Below are 9,092 nucleotides of genomic sequence, written 5' to 3' on the forward strand. Positions count from 1 at the left end.
GCCCTGGAATACCACATGCCTCCAACTCTACGCCTCAGAAGGATTCCAAGTACAACAGGAATCCACCCCTCATACCTAATTTTATCTAGTGCATCCAGAAACCGCGCAAAAAATTCCTCACTCCCTAACTTACCTATGTCATTCCCCCGGCACTCAAGCAAACGATGTGTTTCACTCCTTCCCCGACTATACCCTCTTCAATCCTGTCTCTAACATCACCTATCCCAGCCCCGAGGAAACACACCTGGGTCCTATGTTTCCTATCTTTGTCGCAGAAGGAGGTCCTATCTAAATACCTAACCTGGCTATCTCCTACAACCAAACTCTTACCTGTAGCCAAGAATCTAGCGACTGCCCTACCCTTCTTCTCTTGCATTTTCTTCTTATAAACCCGCGAGAGCTTGAAATGAGTTTCTGAATTCAAGCGGGCCTGGTGGGGGCTTTTTAACATCTCTTCGTGTTTTGTTTGTCACCTTTTTCGTCCATGTTTTGGGCCTTCGAGCGAAGAACTCGATTATCCTCTTTAAGGCCCTCAACTGTCTTCTCTGAGGTAGCAGTTCTATTATATAGAGATTGTACCTCTTCGACGCTGATCACTGAAACACAACCACTCACCATCTCACTCTTTGAAACAGGTACCCCAATTTGACCTGACCTGAGTGACGCCTACTGCTTAACTGAGTATATTTGTATGTATACATATGCATATATATATATATATATATATATATATATATATATATATATATACCGTATTTTTCGGTGTATAACCTGCGGCTTTTTGCCTCAGAAAGAGGCCAAATTTCGGGGGTGCGGGTGATATAAAGGTGCGGGTCATCTGTGGATTCTGGTTAGAAATTGCCCTCTTACGCAGTCAAAAAAAAAAAAAAAAAAAAAAATGAACGATTAGTTTAGCTGCGTGCCCTCTCGGATCGGGGATTTGCGGGGGGACCGACCGGATTCGTCATATGAAAGTTGGTTAAAGTCATAATACAGCGCGTGCGATCGAGACAAATGACAAAGAGAAGGTAGGATTTGTCTTACCCGCTTTACATGCTCTTGTTATTAATAAAGGCATTATCACAAATAAAACAGGCTTAACTAAACAGCATAAACACAATACAAGTGACTGGTACCAACACCAACATCGTGTGTCGCGATCAAACAAAAACAAGCGGTGTGTCCGTACGTGGTCCCGTTCCTATCCAGATGTGTAGGCGAATATATCAAACACTATATGTCACCTTAGTTCTATTTTAATCACTTATTGTCACTACACAGGAATGTTTATATTTAATAATAATGTCACACATGTTCCTTATCACTACAGTACACATTGTAAGTTATCGACCGACTCCTCTCCGAGCTTGGTGCATCGTCTTAAGAAGGCCGGAAACTGGTTTTGGAGGTGCCACGCTCGTATAAACTGACTTGTTTATGTGAGCTGGGTTTAGTTCGTCACATCTTATTTTAATTTACATAATTAGTTTATAATTTAGTCTGACAGCCAGACTATAATATATATCCAGGGGAGGTTCGTCAGTATACGTAATAATGTGTTTATTACTGTGTGATCGCGTGTGCATGGTGGCGCGACAGGGAATGCCTTGTCAGCAGATTGGTCAGCGAAATGAACAGGATGTCTTAGGCGCCTTCTTGTCGGCCGGCTGGTGTGAGTGTGGGAGTGAGTGGAGGTGAGTGGGTTATATGACTGAGTGATATACTCACTTGTATATGAGGCGTATACATATCGCTCTCCCCCTGGGGTTAGGTGGCTCCCGGCACCTAGGGTACATGGTTTACAAAAGTATATATATGGGTAATACATCGAGAAAAAAAATTCAGACACAAAATCCTGTGGGATTATAAATGTGCAGATGGGGGGGTGTTGTTGAAGTGATTCTGAGGTCCCAAGGGGGATCATGCACTGTAAATAGGGGTAGCGATGTTGTGTCTGAGAAGTGTAACGTTGTGTCTCACCAGATTACATGTTATATTGGATTTCACATACACTGTTTAATTCACTTTTTAAATGTTATTGTTTTTATGGTTTAACACTATCACTGTTGGGAGTGTTGTTTTTCTAAACACTGTTCTATGGTCAGTTTGGTGTGTCACATTGCACTTGTTTTATTTCATAGTATGGATATATAGTTTCCGTAATAATGTTTATGGTATTTAAGATATTGGGTGAGACACAAGAATAAACTTAATCTAGGTTTACAACAATTTGGGTATGGAGGTGGAAAGGTTTTGGAAGGTGTTACTTCATGCAACAGAATATGATTATTATTATTAGTATAAAGAGAATGATTAAGAGGGAAGGGGCCGTGGAGGTATATGGAAGAATCCTATGATGTAAGTCGAATGAGTCCATGTCAAAAGTAGTCGATGTTTAAGGTGGGTAATTAATGATGTATTTACTTTTGGAGGATGAAGGTTATGTCTCAGTGAATGAGGATATGTTTATCTGACTCTCGCTAAGGATATATTGGTCGGAAGGAAGTAGAGAAGTTTTGATAGATATGTGGAAAAGAGTTCTTATTGAAAATGGGCCATTTTAACCTCCACTGATAGATACATGACGTCCTGCATCTTCAGGGGCGAGAGCTAGAGTGCATGTTTAGTTGCGTCGACGCAGTCATGGGATGAGACTTGCGTATTGGTGATTCGTGTGTGTCTGTGATAGGTGGGTTGTGGATGGGAGGTGAGATTGGGTCGAGGTTCAGTTTGACCTTTCTCAACTTCTCTCCATGTATGGTGAAGGTGGAGTGATCAGAAGGATCTGTTAGTAGGAAAACATTGTTAGGGAGTGAACTTGTGACTATGAAGGGGCCTAGGAATTTTGGTTTGAGTTTGTTTGTTCTACCTGAGTCTTTTACCATGACTGTGTCGCCAGGTGCTATGTCAAGTGGAATTGACCGTTTGTGTTGTTTTGTCTTTGTCTTTTCCTGGGCTTCTTTCAGGTTTGCTCTAACTTTTTTGTAAATTGTTTGCATACCTCTTTTGATGCAGTGTGCGAGGTTATCTAGGTTGTATAAGGGTGGGGGTGGTTGGTTGAATATTTGGTAGGGTAGGCGCATTGGTTGGCCGAAAATGATCTCATGTGGGGACATCTTTGTTGCGGAATTGACTGTGCTATTGATACTGGCTTGTACCTGTGGTAGCCAATCTTCCCAACTGTCCATGAGGTCATTGACCAATGGTCTGAGAATTTCTAGGACCTTGCGATTTGTTCGCTCAGTCAGACCGTTTCCCTGGGGGTGGTATGCAGTGGCAAATGTTTGGTCAATGTTGTAAAGATGTGCTATTTCGCGCATCACCTCATTTTTGAATTCTGAGCCATTGTCAGATAACATTGTGTGTGGTATGTTGTATCTACAAAAGATATTGTTGACCAGGGTTTTGGCTACAGTCTCTGCTGTTTTGTCCTGGAGTGGTATTAAGATTGTGTATTTAGAGAAATAATCAACTGCTGTGAGTACATAATTGGAACCTTGATGGCTCGTTGGCATTTTCAGTAGGTCAATGCCAAGTGTTTCCCATGGCTCAGCAGGGAGTGGGATATCTTTTATGTTGAGTTCCCTCAGGTTAGGGCCTCTGAATTGGTTGCAAGTTATACAAGAATCTATGTGTGTAGTTATATCTCTTTTCATGTAAGGCCAGTAATATGTGTGCCAAGCGGTATTTAGTGTCTTATCTCTGCCCGAGTGGCCTCCCATTGCACTGTCGTGCAATATGTGTAGGACCTTGGGGACTGGGGCTCTGGGGATAACAGTAACCTCTCTTGTATTAATGGTTCTCCTTATGACTCCGTCGACCAGATTGAGTTCCTCAATAGGGACAGGTGGTCGGGAGTGTAAGGGGGTCTGTGAGATGAGATGCTGTTTTATTGGAGACCATATTGGGTCTCCGTCAGTTTCATCTCTGAGTTCTTGCATAGGTATGCATGTGGTTTGGGTTATGGGGGTGATGTGAGTTTGTCTGCTCAAGCAGTCTGCCACTACGTTAGCTTTCCCAGCTAAGTATACGATCATGGGATCGTAATCAAGGAGAGTTGTTTTCCATCTAGCAACTCTCCCATGTAAGTCTTTGGAGTTAAAAAGATAGACTAGGGGTTGGTGGTCTGTTAGTATGGTAATCTTGTAGCCTAAAATGAGGTATTTAAAGTGTTTTAGTGCCCATATGATTGCAAGTCCTTCTTTGTGTGTAGTTGAGTAGTTATTTTCAGTGTTGTTTAAGACTCTACTTGCGTATGCTATGGCGTGTTCTTTGCCATTGTCATCTTTCTGTTGTAGGACTGCGCCTATTCCTTTAGAGGAGGCGTCTGTGTAAAGAAAGAATTCTTTCTTCATGTCAGGGAAAACTAGTACAGGGGCTGTAGTGAGTGCGTGTTTGAGAGTGTCGAAACTTTGCTGTTCTGTTTCTGACCATTGAAACGGCTCGCCTTTCCTTGTGAATTTGGTCAGAGGGGAAGCAATATCAGCAAAGTTTCTTATGAAGTGTCTGTAATAGGAGGCTAACCCGATGAAACTTCTTGTTTCGTTAGCGTTTCTGGGGGTTGGGAAATTGTTTATTGTATCTATTTTATCTGTGGTTGTATGAATCCCTTTTGCATCTACTTTATGGCCTAGGAAGATGAGTTCCTTCATGAGGAATCTACATTTCTTTAATTGAATCTTTAATCCCGTATGTTTGAGACGTTTGATGACAATCTCTAAAGTGTTAAGGTGGTCTCTTTCTGTGGGACTATATATAATGAGGTCGTCTAAATAGACGAATAATGAGATTCCTATCATGTCACTGAAAATGCGGGTCATCAACCTTTGTTGGGTTGAGGGGGCATTCTTAAGGCCAAAGGGCATACGTTCAAAATGAAAGTGTCCTTTGTCAGTGGAAAATGCAGTTACGGGTTTTGATTCCTCTGTTAGTTCGACCTGCCAGAAGGCTGACTTGAGGTCTATTGTGGAAAAAACAGAGTTCCCGTTGCCAATGCATTGTAGTACATCTTGCATGGCGGGGAGGGGGTGTGGGTCAGATTGAGTTAGGTTGTTTATTTTTCTGAAGTCAACAACAGGGCGTAAGGTTCCGTCTTTCTTAGGGACCAAAAAGAGGGGACTGTTCCATGGGGAGTCTGAATGGGAAATTACGCCTTGGTGTATCATCTCTTGTACACTGTCATTGACTTGGGATTTCCTACTGTGAGGTATGCGGTAAGCGGGGGTGTATGAAGGGGGAATTTGGATGTGATGTTTGATTATATCACATTTGCCTAGTGGTTCGCCTTCTAAGGCGACAGCTGATCTATTCCTCTGTAGGAGAGCTAATAGCTTGTTATGACTTTCTCCGTCAGCTGATGTCGTGATTTGGTCTGGGGGAATAGGGGGAAGGGGTTGTGTTGGTCTTACTTGGTTGATGTGTTGCGGCAGTGGTTCCTGGATAGGGGAATTATGGAGATGGACTGCGCAGATGTTTGTATTCTTCCTGATTTTACGGTGTTGTTCTGAGGTGTTTGTTAACATAGCTAGTGTATGTTTATTTTCTGATATTGTGTCCCAGGAGGACTCAATGGTTATGTTGTTAATCCTGGACGTGTCTGAGTCGATTATGACGTCCTGATGGTCTATTGCACCGGGTATGTATAGTGGGACTGTTATTGAATGTCTAGGGGGTGTGATGACTGTGTTAGACATCAGTGCCTTTGAGGTGACATAAGGGGATGGTCGGAAGGAATAGCTGTTAGTGGGATTGGGAGTATTGAAGGAAGGTAGACATGAGAGATGTTGTGTGTCTGAGTCGGGTGTCTCAGGAACTGTTGACTCATTATTTACATCTCGGAAGGAGATTTTGTTAGTCTCAAAGTCTATCTTAGTTTTCCAAATCTTTAATGAGTGTAGTCCTATTATACCTTGTTGATCAAGGCTCCATTCATCGGCTATGTGGAAAGTTGTGAAACCTACTTTGTGATTGTTGACTTCAATATTTAAGTCTATGGTGTCGTGTAGAGGAATTGTGCTCCCTTCTATTAAGAGTCCTTCCATATTGGAAAATTGAATTTGGGGTGGGTCATTTAATGCTTCATACAGAGCTCTTGGGATGATGTTCAGGTTTGTTCCTGTATCAACCATCATGTCAACTTTAAGTTGGTCTAAGCTTACTTCTAGGGTGAGGTATTTGTGTTGTGTATGAGATATTCCTATGGTGGTTTGGTGCGTGAGGCTGGTACACGTTCCCCCAATCGTTGTTGAGTATTGGTTGTCGTGTTGGAGGGAGCTGTTTGTCGAGGGGTGGTGAATGGGTTGTTAGGTCTCTGATGCGGTTGTTGTTGTGTTTTCTGTAGGTAACACTCTTTGTTGGAGTGAGATGATGTTTGGTGTAGGTTGCAGTATTTGATTGGATGTGTTGGTGTAGATAGGAGTGGGTGTTTAAAGGGGGGTGGAACTTGTTTGTTTTGATTCTGGTGTGAGGTAGTAGCATGCACTGAGCGTGGGTGTTGTTTTTGCTGTGTCCAACACTGGGCATCTGTGTGGGAAATGGTTCCATGAACTGAGCAAGGAATAGGGTGGTGTTGTACCTGCGTGTGTTGCTTTTGCTGTGTCCAACACTGGGCATCGGTGTGGGAAATGGTTCCATGAACTGAGCAAGGGATAGGGTGGTGTTGTACCTGCGGGTATTGTTGTTGCTGTATGCAGTCTTTTGTGTTGTGACTGTTTGATGAATGGTAGGAGCACCACTTAGAAGGTTGTCTTTGATTGGTGGGAGGGGGTTGCTGTGAGTGAAGGCTATTTAGTCTGGGGAGATGGTTGGGGGTATCTAAGGATACATTGCAAGCATTCATGATATCTAAGATATAGGTATAAGCTAGAGGATTTCTAGTGTCTAGTTCCCTTTTGGAGGCTTCCTTTAAACACTTTGGAGGGAGTTGGGAGAGATAGGAAGCTATTTCAAGGAATGTTAGTAGGTGTTTTGTAGGGAGTACATTTTGACCAAATTGATCAGTGTGAGTCCAAGGAGAGTTATTTTCTAGGTCTTCTCTGACCTCTTTCATTCCGTTTGCCACAAAATCCATAATGTTAGTAATGGAATGTGGTTGGACTCTAGTGTTATTGAGGAAAGTGATGAGAAATGAAATGTTGTTAGGTTGTTTGTTATGAAAAACCTTAAGAAGGTGGCGTTTATATTCCTGATAAGTGATTCCACATGCGACTAAGGTGTCTAGCATCCTTGCCTTTGAACGGCAAATGTCAGATGGGTTTATTTTCTGACGGCACAAATTTATTTTATCTGTCTCCGAGTATTGAATGTTCTTGGAGAAGAACAGGTCACATGCTGTCAAGAAATCTGTAATGGATAGTCCACTATCTTGGGAAAAGGTTGGGATTTCTGTGAGGGGGGTTATGGTTTGATAGTTGTTAATTATTGTTGGTTGAGGTTGTGGGTAAGGGTAATATTGTGGGTTTGGAGGAAGGTTAGGTGGTGGTTGGTGGTATGGTGTGGAGTGGGTTTGAACAGGTGGGGTATGGGGGGAAGGAAGGGGGAAGTTTTGTTACTGTTGCTGAATGGGAGGGGGGTTATTATGTGTTGGGATATGGGGGTTGGATGGATTATGGTTTATAGGAGGTTTTGTTTGCATGTTTGGTTGGATGGGAGGAATGGGTGGTTGTGATTGTGAGGGGTGAAAGGGGTCTACTTGAGGAAGCTGGTTGAAGGGCATGATATTAGGAGGAGCAACATGAGGAGTTGGTTGGGTGGGTTGTTGTGGTTGAGATGGGTTGGAGGTGTCTACTTGAGAAAGCTGGTTGAAAAAAGGTAAGACATCGTTCTCATAAAGGGGAGCTATTGGGGTATCTGCATTAGGATTAGTTTTGTCATTGCCAATTAAGTCTTCTGTGTGTATTTCCTCTTTGTCACTGGATATGTCATTTTGGTGTTTTTCTTCTCTAGACTTTGAGAAGACGCTATGTAAGCTTTTTAGTTTTGACCTGGTGGCAAAGGCCATGTTGTTAAGTCATGTATTAGTTAATAGTTAGTTTTGATTTGTAATCTAAGAAAAAAGGAGCTGTTAAAATATGAATAATAGGTATATAGTAACTAAGGGTATTATGTTATGCTTAGATATGGGAAGGGGGATATAGTAATGGGATTACAAAAATCATAAAAAATATATGTGTATATATAAAATAGTAATAAAATGTGGAAATAATATTATATAATAAGGAGTTAATTATTGTGATATTATTCTTATAATAGAATTAATTATGGTTGTTCATAAAAAATTTTTTACAGCATTAAAGTAGGTTACATTGATAAAAATGTATAAGTTCTATGTAAATATTGAATTTTAAACATATAAGAGCTATTTGTTTAAACAAGAATTACTTAACTAGAAGAATGCATATGAATATCATATTATGTAATAATATTAACTGTTGAATATATGTGTATATTTGTAATTGGCAGATTAAAGAGTATTACTTAATGATAATTTTTGGAGAGAAAAAAAACTTCTAAATGACAATATGCTAATATAAGTGCGAGATTACATAATCGTTGTATGGCTAAGGTGTACGTGCGTTGAGCACGTGGGTATCTAAGGGCGTATAGGTTACCTTAATACCGTGCTTGAAGCGATTGGTATTATGACGTGCAGCTGGAAGTTTGCTGATGTTGTGGTTCTCGGTGGAACGCGACACTCGGATGAGTGGTGGGGGGTGAGCGGATGAGGTTTGTCCTCAAACGATGACTCGTTGAATGATGTTCGCATAGAAAAAAAAAGCGAGTATCAGGGATGGTTTGAATGGATAGGTAAGGTAATAGTAGTAATGATACTATTACGTATTTGAAAATGTGTTGGATGGGTTACCTTATTTAGAGGCTGGTAATTATAGTTGAGTCGGCGGCGATAATCTTACTTATATGCACTGGGTGCCGGAATGATTAAAATAGGTAGGTGTTGCTTCTGGGAGGGAACGGTTGGTGTGGTAGGTGCGAGGTGTTTTCTTCAGAGACAGGCGGTTTTCTTCAGAGACAGGCGGTTTTCTTCAGAGACAGGCGGTTTTCTTCAGAGACAGGCGGTTTTCTTCAGAGGTGTG

Source organism: Oratosquilla oratoria, chromosome 29 (genome assembly GCF_046742065.1).
Source record: "Oratosquilla oratoria isolate Oo_2021 chromosome 29, ASM4674206v1, whole genome shotgun sequence".
Classification (NCBI taxonomy): domain Eukaryota; kingdom Metazoa; phylum Arthropoda; class Malacostraca; order Stomatopoda; family Squillidae; genus Oratosquilla; species Oratosquilla oratoria.